This window comes from Camellia sinensis, chromosome 1 (assembly GCF_055761805.1).
Source record: "Camellia sinensis isolate YWXY chromosome 1, ASM5576180v1, whole genome shotgun sequence".
In the NCBI taxonomy this organism is placed as follows: domain Eukaryota; kingdom Viridiplantae; phylum Streptophyta; class Magnoliopsida; order Ericales; family Theaceae; genus Camellia; species Camellia sinensis.
Genome location: NC_138961.1, coordinates 77688534 through 77704396, shown reverse-complemented (window position 1 = coordinate 77704396; position 15863 = coordinate 77688534). Strand labels below are relative to the sequence as shown.

Sequence of the window (15863 nt, the reverse complement as noted above, 5' to 3'; positions counted from 1 at the left end):
TTTAATTTTTAATTGGTACAAGAAAAACATAATGAATGGGGCATGGTTCCGATTTCTGGTGATTACATTCATGTATGAAATTCAAGGCTTATGATTAAAGTTAAGATAAAAGCAATAACTTTAGTTGGGGGGAGGGGCTAGAACTATTGAACTAAAGTGTGCTGCTGGTACAATCCTATCAACATAAGGATCACATGCAAAATTTGGTTTTAGGGTTTCCATTGACTTATTTGGGTCCCTCTCATGAACATATATGTATATATTGTTTTACCTTTATTTTTTACCTTTCATGAGCAAATGAAGTGTACCACTTCACAATGGGTACATGCACTTATTGACTCCTTTCTTGGCATAACATAATTGAACCAAATTTGCTATTACGAGGTTAGCCATTTTAGATCCCTAAAAAAAGGTTAGCCATTCAGTCCAAACAACAGACGTATTACCAAATTGGCATCGTAATTTTTGCAAAGTTGAATCATCGGGGTGTAATGGCAGTGCAGCCCTAGTCTAGTCCAGTCCATCCTTGGCATGTTTTATATGAATCATTTTTGAGTAAATTATAAATACACCTTCTAAGATTTATTTAAAATAAAAATTGTTCCTTATGATTTGAAAAATTATAAATATTCCCTAGTCAAAAAAATTTATTTCACAGAATTAATTGAAAAATGAAATTCATAACTGCTAAATACAATAATAAAATTACCTGAATGATTAATCAAAATAAATATATGACATCATTAAAAATAGTTAATTGACTTGATGATTTATTAATAAAATAATTTCTAAAATTACAGGGTGTGTATTTGTAATTTACTCATTATTTTTTAGGGATTGGACATGATGAAAATATGGCTAAGATTATTGGAATAAGCTGGAGTCACTAGCGGCATTGGGAGAAGTGTTGGGAATGTAGAGAAATGTATGGGTGGTTGGCAACGATGGAAGGAAGGGACTGGCAATGTCAAGCGGGAGGTGGAAGAGATACTACCAGTGTTGAGGAGAGTAGAGTGAGGGTACTTTGGATATCTTGCATTTCTTAATCACTATTTTGTAATTATTTTATAACTTTCCATGTCTAATGCAATTAATTTTGATTTCCCACTCTTTGTAATTATTTTTGTCTTCCTAATTATTTGCAATTTGCCCAAAATTATATCATGGAATAAAATATTGGATATGAAGATATTACTATATGTCATTTGGGTGGAATAAAAGATGTGACAATAACATATAATTATTTTTATATGAATAAGAGAAAAACAATCCCAAGAGAGATAAAGATTGGATAAAAACATATAATTATTTTCTCCATGAAATAAGAGAAAAAATTACTATAGAGAAAATCACTTTAGAAGATCCATGCTCCCAATTCATAACAATATAAAACTCTTGAGAAACCCACCCCCAAGGTGGCCCAATGGTAAGGGCGTACACATGACTGTGTGGGTAAGGCGCACGGTCATGGGTTCGATTCCCCTTGGGATTTAAGCGGGAGTCGTGGTGGTGGGTTGCTGTGATTGCTCCCTCGAGGATTAGTCGAACGGGTCAAAAACCAGAGCCCGAATACCTCGGTCATCAAAATTAAATAAATAAATAAAACTCTAGAGAATGTAATGATGTGAGCATTAGTTTGGGCTTCAGTTGATTTTCAGGTTTTTTAATTCTTTTCACCAATTTTTTTTTTCTCTTCTTTTGTAGATCTTTACTCAAATTTATAATTTAAATATAGCCTTACAAATGAGGCTTTTAGATAAATTATACTAAATATTTGGTTTAAATTAGGAATAACTAATAGTGCTCACTACAAGAAATAATACCTTTGCCGACTAAAAAATTGGTCGCTAAAAGCCCATTTTTAGTCAGCAAAAGTTATCCGCGACCAATTTTTTTAGTCGCTACTTTGGTCGCCAATTGAGGGTCGGCAAAAGTAATTTGCAACCAAAATTTTGGTTAGTTGGGAAAAGTTGGATTTGCCGACTAAATTTTTGGTCACTAAATATGTAATTACTGCGACTAATCTATTTTGTCACTAAAACACTTTGGTCACGAAAAGTGATATTTTCCCGACCAAATATCTTAGTCGCCAATTGTCACATTCCACGACCAAAAAATTTGGTCGCCAATTATCACATTCAACGACCAAAAAGTTTGGTCGTCAATTGTGACATTCCAGGACCAAAAAAATTTGGTAGCCAATTGTGACATTCTACGACCAAAAATTTTGGTCGCCAAGTGTCACATTCCATGACCAAACATGTTTGTCGTCAAAAGAAATGTTTGCGCAACTAAAACTTTAGTCGGCAATAGGCCTATTGTATTTGAGATTTATGTATCTCCTTTAACTAGCCCACTAAAATTGTACAAAGATCATTGTGAACCCTATACTACCCCACGTGTTATATTTTAGTTTTGTAATGGTATGGAACAAAGACTGAAAATTATTCCAACGAGTAAAAAAAAAATTCACCTTTGCTTTGAAATTAGATAAAGAGGTATGGAAAGATAAGTGGTGTTCAATTTTTGACCCCAAACGGCCTATTTTCGCGTTTTTTTCATCACATTTTTTTGTCTAAATATCTAACCGTGCATCCAAGTATGCTTTCAAATGTCATCAAAAATCAATTTGCAAAGAAAATAAAAAAAGGAAAACATTAATATATTATCAATTACCAATTTAGCAAAAATGCATTTTCTACCGAAATTTGACTTTCATCTGTACTAAATCACAAAACAACAGCTAATCTAATTGGGGGCAAGCACTTGCAAGTTATATGAACAACTATGAACCTGCTAATACTGAAAACAATTAAGCAACATGATGAGTTTTATTGTCATATAGAATGATTCAATGAAACTTGGATCTTTGTTCTACTAACTCCAGTTATCTTCACAAATTTCACTATCTACCAGTGGATGTCCCTTTCTTACAACTTTACTATCTCACTCACTGTTTCTCCAACTTTGCTTAGAAAGAAATGAGAATACTGATATGGGTTGATTGTTTTTAATGGGTTTTCAATTTCACAAAATTTGAACTAAGATAGATCAACATAAACAATATAAAACTAAGCATGGTGTAAGTCTCACATAACACTTGGTGTAAGTCTCACTAACTCCAGTTATCTCCACAAAATTAGAACATTCACATTGGTGTAAGTCTCGCATAACACTTGCCTGTTTATTTTTTTTTTGTACATCAGAAATAAACATAACACCTATATGTATGTGTGAGGTCTGCACCCATGTTACATGTGAATGTTCTGTATATTCTTCTCCTATGGATGTAGAACTGAAGTGCAAAAATGCACGAATCGTGGTAAAGGGAAAAAAAAAATCACTTTTAATTTTGACGTCTAAAAATAATATTGCCCACTTTGCAATAGAGAAGATATATGGTTTGTCAATAAAGTTACAAGCAGAAGCACCAGCACCTCAAACTTTACAGTGTTCAAATTTACACGAGCGAAAACTCTCCAGGAGAAACAGATCTTTTCACAAGTTTAGCCCAAGATTCATTGGTCTCGGTGATTACCTTAAGAGCATAATCATTTTTATTCCAAAACAATTAATTTCACTAATTAAACAACAGAACAATATCATATAGAATTCAAAACATAATCTATAAATAAATTAAATTTTTTTTAACGACAATAAAATAACAACAATATGGAAATTCCATTCTTAAAGAACGACATAATCAACTCTTGTTCTTAGATTCAGTCATTTCCAGTGGTTTGACAAGTACTTCAAATTCATGAGCAAAATGAATATGTTCAATGCACATAAATTTCTATGCGTTATGTACATATGCTGCATGACATACAATTTCCTAATCAAACACCATTCAAGATGGTCAGAACTGCATCTAAACAATGTAGATTGATTGAAGCATAGAAATCATAATACCCTGTTTGCTGCCTTGTTGCCAAGACCAAATTTTTTTGCAGGTTTTCTATCAGGGATCTTGTAGTCTCTGAACCAGTCTCTGACTGCAGTGAGAGTGCCCTGGAGAAGTTAGCCAGTCAGGCCCGTGACAATTATGCACAGTAATTAATTTACATAGGTGCCAAATCAATTTTTAAGCAGCCTATGTCAACTTATATTTCTATTAACCAGGGACTACCATAGTTTGCTAATAAATAGAACACCTTAGCCCTGATCACTGACATTGCAATGCAATCAGAATGATGTACATATGCACCGCTGATTACTAACATTGAAATCTAAATCACACCTTCATTCACATTGCTTGAATTTAATGGCTTTGAGTAACCAACACCGTAAAATATTGACTTTCACACCAATCATTGGTCATGCCCTTATCAAGATAATTAAAAAATAAATAAAAAAAAGGAAGAAGAAAAGGATGAAAAATGTTGTATAGCTCAGATGTACTGACATAGATATTGTATATAATAAAACTAGTACATTGCTAGTGCTTCTGAGACTATATTTGTCTTACAAAATTCCATACCTTCTAGTGTTCTACACATTATCATATTGCCATTATTAAAATTAACAACTAAACATTTTGTGCAATGAGTAAGTTCGACCAACCCAACAAATGCTCATCCTAACTAATTGGTGTAGGCTTATTATTATACAAGGAGATGTTAACCAGTTATAGATCCATCCCCCGAAGGAACCAGACAAACAAAGAGCATGAGAGCAGATGATATGTCACAGATGTTACAAAAGTCTAAGCATGTATATCTACAATGAACTCTCTTTTTTTTACTAGTATTTAGAAGAAACTAAAATAAATTATTGCTTAGTTCAACAAAAACATTACCGGCAAATGCTTTTCCACGTCATCAATATCATTAACAAGTGAAGTTCTTGGATCATCCAATGAAATTGCAACTATTTTCCAATCAAGTTCCCCTTCATCAAGCATTGCCAAGGCAGCTAATAGCTTGACCTTCATAATCTGTCCTATCTTTCCACTAGTTTGACCAATCTGAACAACATCAACTACAATTTGAAGAAATTGGCAAATTAAATTCAATTATTTTATTCTTTTGCTTTTGGTAGAAGAGAATGCTTAGTAAAGAGGTAAAATGAAATGAACGATCAACTAGTACCTGGATCGTTATCTCCAAGTTCCCCCTCAACTTCAGAGTTTGCAAATGATGGGTCTTCCTACATTTGTGGAAACAATCCATAATTCCAATTTATATTGTAACTGAGAAAGATAAAATAAAATGATTCAGGAGCTTAGACTTTAAGAAACTCAAATTTCAATATAAAAATTATGGAGAAATCATGTAAAGAGAGAATCCAAGGTTTTGTGATTAGATCAACAGTGGCAAGAAGTACCAAAGATTTGGCAAACATCAATTTTTTAAAAGAAATAAAAGGATAAACAAGTTGGCTTAAAAGTTCTCATATTAAAGTTTTAAACAATTAAATGAAAATAAATTCACTCTATAAGAGCATGCAAATGACATGAAGGTCGCTAAAGCTAGTTCATTTTTTGACACTGATTATATATCTCAGGTTTTCAAGGAAATATTCCCTAGGACCAGCCTTACATAGCCTATTTATTTGACCTCCTCTCCAAAATCGAAGTTGATTATTAGGATTTAGAGCAATTACCCAACTGCTAAAAATAGTCTCAATGGAATAAAACTAGCATAATGTTTAAACCCAGTAGATTTCAGCATTTGATATCCACCATTTCCATCTTCTTGATCCATTCACATTAAGAAATATTTTTTTACGCCAAAATCGGATTACAATTAAAGGACCATGTACGAACAACATTACTCAACATATGTGAAGCCTATAGGCTAGGGTGCTTGCCATTTGATAGAAATGCCACAAATCACCCTCAGAGAAGCAAACATCACTAGGTAAAGTTTGATAGAAATAGCATGAGGGCACTAGGATTATCAATATGGATGAGTTCTATACTCCAAATTCCCATATGAGACCGGTAAAACTCAACTCCCAACAAATGAAAACGTATTTAGATGCTTAGTTGGACATGCATCAACGAAAAAATTGAGCAGTCTGTCTGATAGCTTAAATAGATGCTTATACATGAAAACGAACAACAGTGCCTGATTCAAGCCCTTATAGAACAACAAAACTATGCATGAAGAAGTTGTGAAACAAGAAAAGAAGGGGAAAGGAAAAGTGAAGGTAAAATGGCACATCTTACGGATAATATCGAAGTTTTCCTTTCTTTGTATCTTGCTTTATGGGAGTGTATGACTCGTCAGTAGCAACCTCTATCTTTGCACTTGTTTCTTTGGGTATTTCAACAATGAAATTAAAAACACCATCACCCAAGTGTAATGGTATATCATGCCAGGGAGAAACCTGCAAAGTAAGCAAGCACTTGCAAGTAAATATATGCCTTACTAACAAATAAATATTTGAAATTGTAAGAAAAAAACCCATATTAACAAAAAATTGACACAAATTAACAATTGCACACCAAACTAGGATTACATTTCTAATCTCAATTTAATTAGAAGATGAAGAAAGTATAGGCATACCATGGCACATAGACCTCAGAAGGCATCCTCCTCAATATCATCACGTATCCTGCCACAATTTGCTAATGACATAAGGCGGCAAGTAGACTGATAGTGATATAGAAACGCTTACACTTGGCAAGGCTATGTCTGGCCAACAAATTTTAATGCACAGGGTACATCCACAGCACATGCAATGCAACAAGCTCCTCCATAATGACAGTCTATGAAGATAAAATTATGAACACATGGACAGATTTACCATAATCTATGGACAATAGGTTTGTCTTTTCCTGACACAATGAATGAGGATGTAAAAAACAATTAAACGACAGTGTAAAACAATATATAAATAACCATCAGAAATCAGAATTTATTTGCATCATTTCATTTTCATGGAGCATCATTTAGCAAAAACTAAAAACATATTGCACAGAGAGAGAGAGAGAGAATTAGAGAAGGGGGAATACCAAACTCTCTATCCCACTACCAAGACCTTCAGCAAGTCCAAAGAGCAAGTCCAAAGAGCACACAATGAATTCTTTATCTTACTGAACCCCAACTGAAATAGGATCGACCTGCAGCCACAGTGTCAATCAATACGTAAATGATGCTCACAGTATAAGAATTCAAATTTCAGAGGAAAAAAATGTGTTCATGAACCAAGATAAGGAATGCAACCAGCAAAGCAAACTACAGAATTCGTGCTCACATATTGAACAAAGAAGCTTGGAGTCTAGGCCTGAGGTTCATGTATTTGACATAATACAAGTTTGGCAAAGCTCTAAACAAACCGAAGCTAGAGCTTCTCAAAGCAGCTTAGTTCATCTTATAATCTGCTTATTGAGAGGCAATTGCATAGCATGGACGATAGCACCTAAGCAAAAACTTGTAGCCCAACTTAGAAAACCTAGGCCATTGGTAGGTTAGTGAAAAACAGTAAGTGGATTGCAGTAGATTGTCTTTAATTTATTGAAAGCAAAACTTTCTATACTAATTGTCAACCTAAAAGGATAATCAATACATCGCTGCCAACTATTCCATAATAATCATTTTATTCTATTCCATCTCATTTTAGTAAATCTAATAAAACATTATAATATTAAGCTCACAAGTGATAACTTAGAACTAAATTCAACCGTTGTGATTGAAACTAATTGTAATAGATTCTACTTTCAATATTAAAATAAAATACAAAATATAATTTTAAAAAAAAAAACACAATATTTTAGAATTATTGGGAGAGAAACAAAAAAAAATGAAAAAGAAGAACACATAAAGGATGGGACTTTGGAATCATCAAATCCAAAGTTTCAACACAGAGAAGGGGGTTCAGGGGGGAAAAAATAGGGGGTTCACTTAGATATATCACTCAAAAACTTTTGATATAAATATCAATTTCAAACATCATGCTGGATGTGCAAGTCTTTTCAATCAAACAAAAAAGAATGATTTTCATCATTTGTAAGTAAACCTTAAATGAATAAGCTGTAAAGAAAAAAAATGCCCACTATATATTGACTAAGATACAATTTGTTTACATATACAGAACTCGCTTAAACTACACTCAATTAAGTATACATTTTCATACCTTAGATTTCATAAGTATACACCTTCTGAAAGCAGCCTTAGATGTCTTTTGTTTAAGCTTGGTAAGGTTAATTATTTGTTACTAGACCAAGAGTATAAATTTCTATTCCAAATTTTATAGCTTAATGTTGGTGGAATGCCACTTTATTCATGGTTGAAACACTAACAGATTTTGTACTTTCTATTTTCAGAGGCATATTAGCAAACAGGTGGTGTGCATAATTTACACATAAATTAAATTAAAGAAAAAGAACTTAGAAATGAACAAATTGAATCAGGATCAAAATCAAAATCAAAATCACGTAGGAGATAGATGACTTTGATCAACCCTAGCCTTAAAAAAATCACTTGTTAGGGTTTCAAAAATTAAAAGGAGAGGGAAAGGGGCAAAGTGAGAGCAACAAACAAGTGAGAGAGAGAGAACTTAACAGATATTCGTAGTCGTCGGTGGTAGTCGCACTCGCGGTGGTGGGCTTTGTCTTTGTGTTTAGAGTCTTCGTCCTCGACGAGCTTAAAGGATGGGGGCTTGAATGCAGGGGGTTTCAGAGGGAGGTTTCCAAATTTTTTCTGAATATCGTCCCATTGAGTCGAAGCTCCTTCTACGTCCTTGTACACGAAGTGATAGTTTGCCATTTTTTAATCTCCGATCAACTCTCTCTCTCTCTCTCCCTCCCTATAGTATCGTATTTTTTGGATTTTTTTTGTTAGGGATTGGGGATTTGAGATCGTGAGAAACAAATGGGGGAAAGAAATGGGGGAATTAGAAAGAGCGGGAAAACGGGGAATTAGAAGGAGCGGGAAAACGAAAACAAAAAGAATAAAAGAAAATGAGAGTTAGGATAATTTATTTATTTTTTGTTAAAATATATATATATATATATATATATTTGTAGTTGATGAATTTTTTTTTTCATTTTTTTTTAGTTACTAAGGTTGAAAATTTATTTGTTTTATTTTTATTTTAATGAATTTTTTTTTTTATTTGGTTGAAGTAGGGCTAATATTTTAATGAAAAATATTTTCAGTTAAAATAAATTTAATTTTTTGTGGTCAATGAAAAATATTTTTCTGTGGCCCATTTTTTTTTTTTTTGTTATTAAAAATCAGGAACTAATTTTTTCTGATAGGGGAGAGAGAACAGCAATAGTGGTGAAGGTGGTGGATAAGAGGTGGTAGTGGCGGTGGCGGCGGTGATGGCAAAAGAGATTAGTGGTGAAGTTGTGGTAGTAGTAGAGGAGATGAAATGGCGGTGGTGAAGGAGAGATAATAGCAGTAATAGTGACAATAGTGGTAGTGGTGGTAGTGGTAGTAGAGTGGTAGCAATGGTGGTAGTAATGGTAATTGTAAAGGTCGGGTGGCAACAATAGTAGTGGTGGTGGTAGTGGAATGGTATTTGCAGTAATGGTAAATGTGGTAAAGGAGATGGGTGGTGAGAGAGAGAGAAATGAGTGAGCAATAGATAGAGAAGAGAGATAGAGACAGAGACAGTGATGAGCAAGAGAGAAAGAGAGACAAAATGGTCGTTAAAAGTGCATTTTCTTATAGTGGATCGATAAATTGAGAAGGAGCTCGGTAAATAGAAAAAAGGGAAGGAAGAGAGTGAGAGTAAGCAAGGCAAACACAGCAGGAGAGAGAGAGAGAGAGAGAGAGAGAGAGAGAGAGAGAGAAAAACAAGATATGAGCGATAGAGAAAGAGAGCGAAAAGTGGTGAACGAGAGAGATACATAGAAAAAGAAAGAGACAGAAAGAAAAGAGAGATAAACGAAAGAGACAAAGAGAGATACAGAAAAGAGAGATGAATGAGAGAGACAGAGAAGCAAGATGAGAGAAAAATAGAGAGAAGAGAGATGAACGAGAGATATAGAGAGAGACAGACAGACAGACGACAGACAGATAGACACAGAGAGAAGATGGATGAGTAAGAGAGAGAAAGAGAAAAGACAGAGACATGAAGATGAAAAAATGGGTGAAAATAGACATGCTATATCAAAAGAGTAAGACGACGTCGTTTTTTTTAATTTTTTTTTACAACAGAAAAATATCGTTGCATTTATTCAAACCATTTTGTGACTGTATACAATGACGGACCTGTGGAGAGACCATGAGGGGCCATAGCCCCCCCCCTCCTCCTCGCCTGTCTGGAGAGTGCCACTACTATGGTTAGTTGTTTGAAAGTTGAATACAATTTTTATTAAATGTGACCCCTTCGCTTTGAATGGATATGGTCCCATCCCTTTTGATTGCCCACGTCATTCTATTAACAAGGAAACAATTGTGTATTTGAAATTTTTATTTGTTTCTTACAAAATTCATAATATAATTTATACTTAGCATATTTTTAGGTTGTATTTGGTTTATAAATTTGAAAAGAAAAAGAGAAAATTTGTGTACAATGTAAGTGAAATATAATTATATTTCATTTATTTATCCTTTTTTTTATTATTATTTCTGTTTCTAAATCAATGAACCAAACATAAGGATATAAAAAGAGAGATGTTATTCCACACTATGTGGATGAGTGTGTAAATTATGACGTGAAAAATTAGATAACTCACATTACACATACGAAAAAGAGAAATTCTCAAATAAGTGCATATTGTGCATTACGATTTGGAATAACCAAAAGGAAGATTACTAGCCTCATTTAAATGACAAATTTTTCAACAGTTTGACATCTCACAAATAAATTTGAGTCATTCTTTCCATGACATTACCTGTTGTGACCATGAATATTATTTGTTATACAACAAATGTAGAGCAAATTTTATTATAATAAAAAAAACTCACCATGACATTACCTATTATGACCATGAGTCATTTTATGCCGTCGCAAAAACTCACCTTTTTAGCGACAGCAAATTGTGCCGTCGCAAAAACTCACATATTTCGCGACAGCAAGTTGTGCCGTCGCAAAAAGTCACTTTTTGAAACAGCAAGTGTGCCGTCACAAATACTTCCGTTTTTTAAGCCCACTTTTCTTGTAGTGTTCGGCGACTACATTGTTTTAGTAGCCAAAACTCAATATACGGCGACTAAAATATTTTTAGTCGCTAAAAATAAGTTTTTTGGCGATCAAAATTTTGGTCGCCAAAAGATAAAAAATAATTTTTTATTTTCTATTCGGCGATTACATTGTTTTAGTAGTCAAAACTCAATATACGGCGACTAAAATATTTTTAGTCGCTAAAAATAAGTTTTTTGCGACCAAAAGTTTGGTCGCCAAAAGATAAAAAATAATTTTTTTGTTCCATTCGGCGACTACATTGTTTTAGTAGCCAAAACTCAATATACGGCGACGAAAATATTTTTAGTTGCTAAAAATAAGTTTTTTTGCGACCAAAATTTTGGTCGCCAAAAGATAAAAAATAATTTTTTATTTTTCATTCGGCGACTAAATTGTTTTAGTAGCCAAAACTCAATATACGGCGACTAAAATATATTTAGTCGCTAAAAATAAGTTTTTTTGCGATCAAAATTTTGGTCACCAAAAGATAAAAAATAATTTTTTATTTTCCATTCGGCGACTACATTGTTTTTAGTAGCCAAAACTCATTATACGGCGACTAAAATATTTTTAGTCGCTAAAAATAAGTTTTTTGGCGACCAAAAAAATAATTTTTTATTTTCCATTAGGCGACTATATTATTTTAGTAGTAAAAACTCAATACACGGTGACCAAAATATTTTTAGTCGCTAAAAATAAGTTTTTTTTACAACCAAAATTTTGGTCGCCAAAACATAAAAAATAATTTTTTATTTTCCATTCGGCGACTACATTGTTTTAGTAGCCAAAACTCAATATACAGCAACTAAAATATTTTTTGTCGCTAAAAATAAGTTTTTTGGCGACCAAAATTTTGGTCGCTAATTCCACAACCAACTTATTTTTTATCTTCCACGACCAACTTATTTTTTGGTCGCCAAAATATGACCTTCCACGACCAAATTTGTAGTTGGTCGCCAAAACCATACCACTTCCTGCAACCAACTCATTTTTTGGTCGCCAAAATATGACCTTCTGCGCCTAACTCATATTTAGTCGCCAAAAATAATGATCATTCATGACTAATTAATATTTGGTCGCCAAAACGTAACTTTTAACTATCAACTTTTATATTGGTCACAAAAAGTGGTCGCTAAAAGTGCAGATTCCTATAGTGGCCTCTCTTAAAATTGCTCCAAATGTTTAGGGGTTTTAGTTTTTAAATTATATTTGCCTTTGGCAACTTGGTTTGAGCTAAATTAGACTCTTTTGGCACTAGCTTATAAGTTGGTATTTTCTTATTTATTTTCATAAAGTTGTTTTTGTTCTTTTTAGTTGTTAAGTAAGTCTAGAGTGACTACCTTGGGAATTTAAAAGAATCAAATTTTGTTCATAAAAATAAATTTTTAAAATAAATTTAAAAATAAATTTTTAAAAAATCAAAATCATTAAAAACAAAAACAAGGCTAAAAAAAACACATCCTAAAAGTTACAGCCAGAATAATCCTAATTACAATGGGACTCGTTGCAAATAAATTGAGTCAAGTATGAATTAAGTTATAAAGCTTTTCCTCAAAAAATATAACTGTAGTACATGGGTAATTGTTCGATAGCCTTGAAGTAGCATGAGATATTCTTCACATGGTGTTTTCAGTTAATGATATAGCAAAAAATTTAAAAGGTCCGAGATACTAACTCAACTTTGTTTATTAGTTTAGGGCATCCATATAATAAATATGTTATATGACAAAAAATAATAAAAGTGGGACTCAAAAATATGTGTTAAGAATTTGTTAATTTAATGAGTGAATGGTAATACAATGGATATGTTAAAGTGTGTTAAAGGGTGTGTTAAACAATATATATATATATATATATATAAATAGTTTTTAGTTTGCAGCATGTAGTAGTTGGTATGGAAACAGCTAGACGTCCGGCCGGTCAACCAGTCAAACTTATTTTTTTTTTTTTTTTTTTAACTTGAAGGGTCCACACATCAGAGGGGAATAACCGGCTGAACATCCGGCCGAATGACCTACTGCACTTCCCTCTCTCTCCTTCACTGGCTAGAATGTCAACTACAGTTAACGCACATTTTAGCATTTGACATTAACGTTATGCACTAACGTTGCCCTTAGCTACTCCATTGCAACACCAAACAACACAACTTGGCTGGCCAAAACTTGACATCTAACACTAACAACATGTTTAGTGTGTCTATTGTGGATGCTCTTAGAGACAATAAATAGCTTGCCTAATATATTTTATTATTTCTCATTTATTAAGAAAATCACGTACATGATTCTATACACTACTCCAAACTATCTAATATTTTTTTCTAGAGAACTAGAAAAATGTAGGTTGTGTTTGGTAAGGTTTTCAAAAATTAATTCCACCTTTACATTCAAATAACATGTTTTGCAAGAGTTTTCAAACTATGATTCTAAATCAATTTCAAAACATATTTTCAAAACATGCTTGGTAAGAGTTTTAATTTTTGAATTTTGGGTGTACCCAGATGTCTAGCTGGTCGACTGAAATAGTGTAATTTTTTATTTTTTTTCCAATTGTGAATCGCCACCTATTATTTGGAATATTTGAAAAAAAAAAATTATATTTTTTTTGATAAAATGACAAATTATTTTTTTGAATTGAATTTTAAAAAGAGTTTAATTATGAATTTTGAATAAAATTTTGAGCAAAGTTTTGAGTTGTGCGTTTAGTTATAAGTTATAAGTTTTTTTAATTAAGGGGTTGTTTGGAGTGTCTTAAATAAGTGCACTTTTTGTCTTTTTAGACTAAGGCCAAGTTTGGCATCCTCAAAAAAAGTCAAAAAATCAAAAAGTCACTAAAAAAGTAAAAAAGTCATACTATTTACCTCTTTTGGAGGGAAATCTCTCAATTGAAAAAAAAAAAAAAAGGAGGGGGGAAACAACGCTGCACAGGTACGGTGCAGCCACACATTCCAGTCAAAAAGTTACGTGGCACACTGTGTAGCCACACATGCCATTAAAAAAAAAAAAAAAAAAAATTGAAAAGAGACATAAAAGTGTAGTGCCAGTACTGCACTCTCTTGTCAGCGAGGATAATTTCGTAATTTTACAATTTCATACAATATTTTAACACATATTTTTTCATAAAAAGTCAAAAAGTTAATCCAAATATCCATATTTTTTTTCTCAACTTTTTAATCCAAAAAGACAAAAAAATGCACTTATTTATGACACATCAAACAACTCCTAAAAAATAGAGGAAAAAAATATGGATGTTTAGGTTAATTTTTTCACTTTTTATGAAAAAATGTGTATTAAAATATTGTATAAAATTATAAAATTACCATATTATCCTCGCTGACACAAGCAGCTCGACTGTTCAGTGTATTTGCTGCCCCTTTTCAATTTTTTATTATTTTTTTTATAGCATGTGTGGCTTAGAAGTGTGCCACGTCATCAAACCAATTGAGATGTATGGCTGCACAGTGTTTAGTTTGAAAACTCTTTTTAAAACTTATAATCAAACAAATTATCTCATTTTATATATCACATCAAAATTTTTAAAATTCAATTCAAAACTCTTCTTAAAACTTATAACAAATAATTTTTCTTTTTTCAAATCATAATTCCAAATTCACAAACTCAAAATATAACTTTATTTTCAAATCATAATTCTAAAATTATACTAAACATTATTGTAATTTACCTTTGCTCTCCAGGTGCACTTTTTTTTTTTTTTTTTTTTTTCTTTCTTGGTATGCAAAAAGCTGGTGAGCAGTCTCACTCTTCAATCTCAGTGAGCTCTACAAAATGATGAGTATATGTACACTATCTCTATCACTTATGACCTACATGTGTATTCGTACCGTGAAATTGAGTACAAGATACTCCTTACTGTTGCACTGTACTTTGCTAGATGTTTCGATTTTTTTTTTTAACAATAATTCATCCCCCTTTTTCCCCCACCCCCTTTGACCCCCTCTCTTTCTCATTGGTTACAATTTCTTTTTCTTTTTCTTTTTTTTCCTGCTCCTCCAATCACCACCCGCCACGTGGCAAAAGGGGGGTGAGGGGGTGACCCCCAAAAGGGGGTCCCAAGCATTATTCTTTTTTTTTTTTCCCAAACTACCTGTAACAGTGGTGCTAGGGACCCCCAGCACCCCCCAGTAGACCAAAAATAATTTTTTTTTTCCTTTCTTTCCAATCACGCGGTGCCACGTGGCACTGGGGGGTCATTGGGGGTCACTGGGAGTGGGGGTCTCAAGCTTTATTCCTACCCGCAATATGGATATACATTTTGGGGTTGACTTCTCTCTAATCCGTGATCGGATTGGAAGGTACTATTAAGTCTACGGGAACTCATTACGAGTTTCATTTTGATAATCTGAATTATTTAATGTGTAAAACTCATCGAGTACTATATGCTTGTAAAAAATCACGTTGATCAGATATCGATAGTTACGTGATCTAATCAGTTTTGTATAACAAAAAAATAGACGGTAAAAAAATAAACAGTTGGCAGAAATCTGATCCGATGAGATAGTTATCGATATCTAATCAATATGATTTATTACAAACATATAGTATTCGATGAGTTCTACACATTGAAAGGTTTAAATTATCGAAACGAAACCCATGGTGGGCTCCTATGAGCTCAACAGTACCCTCCATTCTGATCACGGACTAGAAAGAAGCCCAACCCTAAGTTTTACCAGAAGATCCAAGTTAGGTTTCGTTTAGAAACATATTATTTTAGTAATTTTTTGTCTTTTTGACTAAAATATGAAATAAAAAAATTAATATATT

At 32.9% G+C, this 15863-nt stretch overlaps 1 long non-coding RNA gene across 1 annotated transcript; it reads right to left on the bottom strand.

The window, feature by feature from the left end:
• Positions 1-5090: 5090 nt before the first annotated feature.
• On the bottom strand, positions 5091-6584 carry LOC114318549 (uncharacterized). The gene is made up of 3 exons (XR_014328158.1): positions 6513-6584; positions 6173-6333; positions 5091-5191 (listed from the first exon to the last, which is right to left on the bottom strand). It is a non-coding gene; the product is annotated as an uncharacterized LOC114318549 (long non-coding RNA).
• Positions 6585-15863: the final 9279 nt, after the last annotated feature.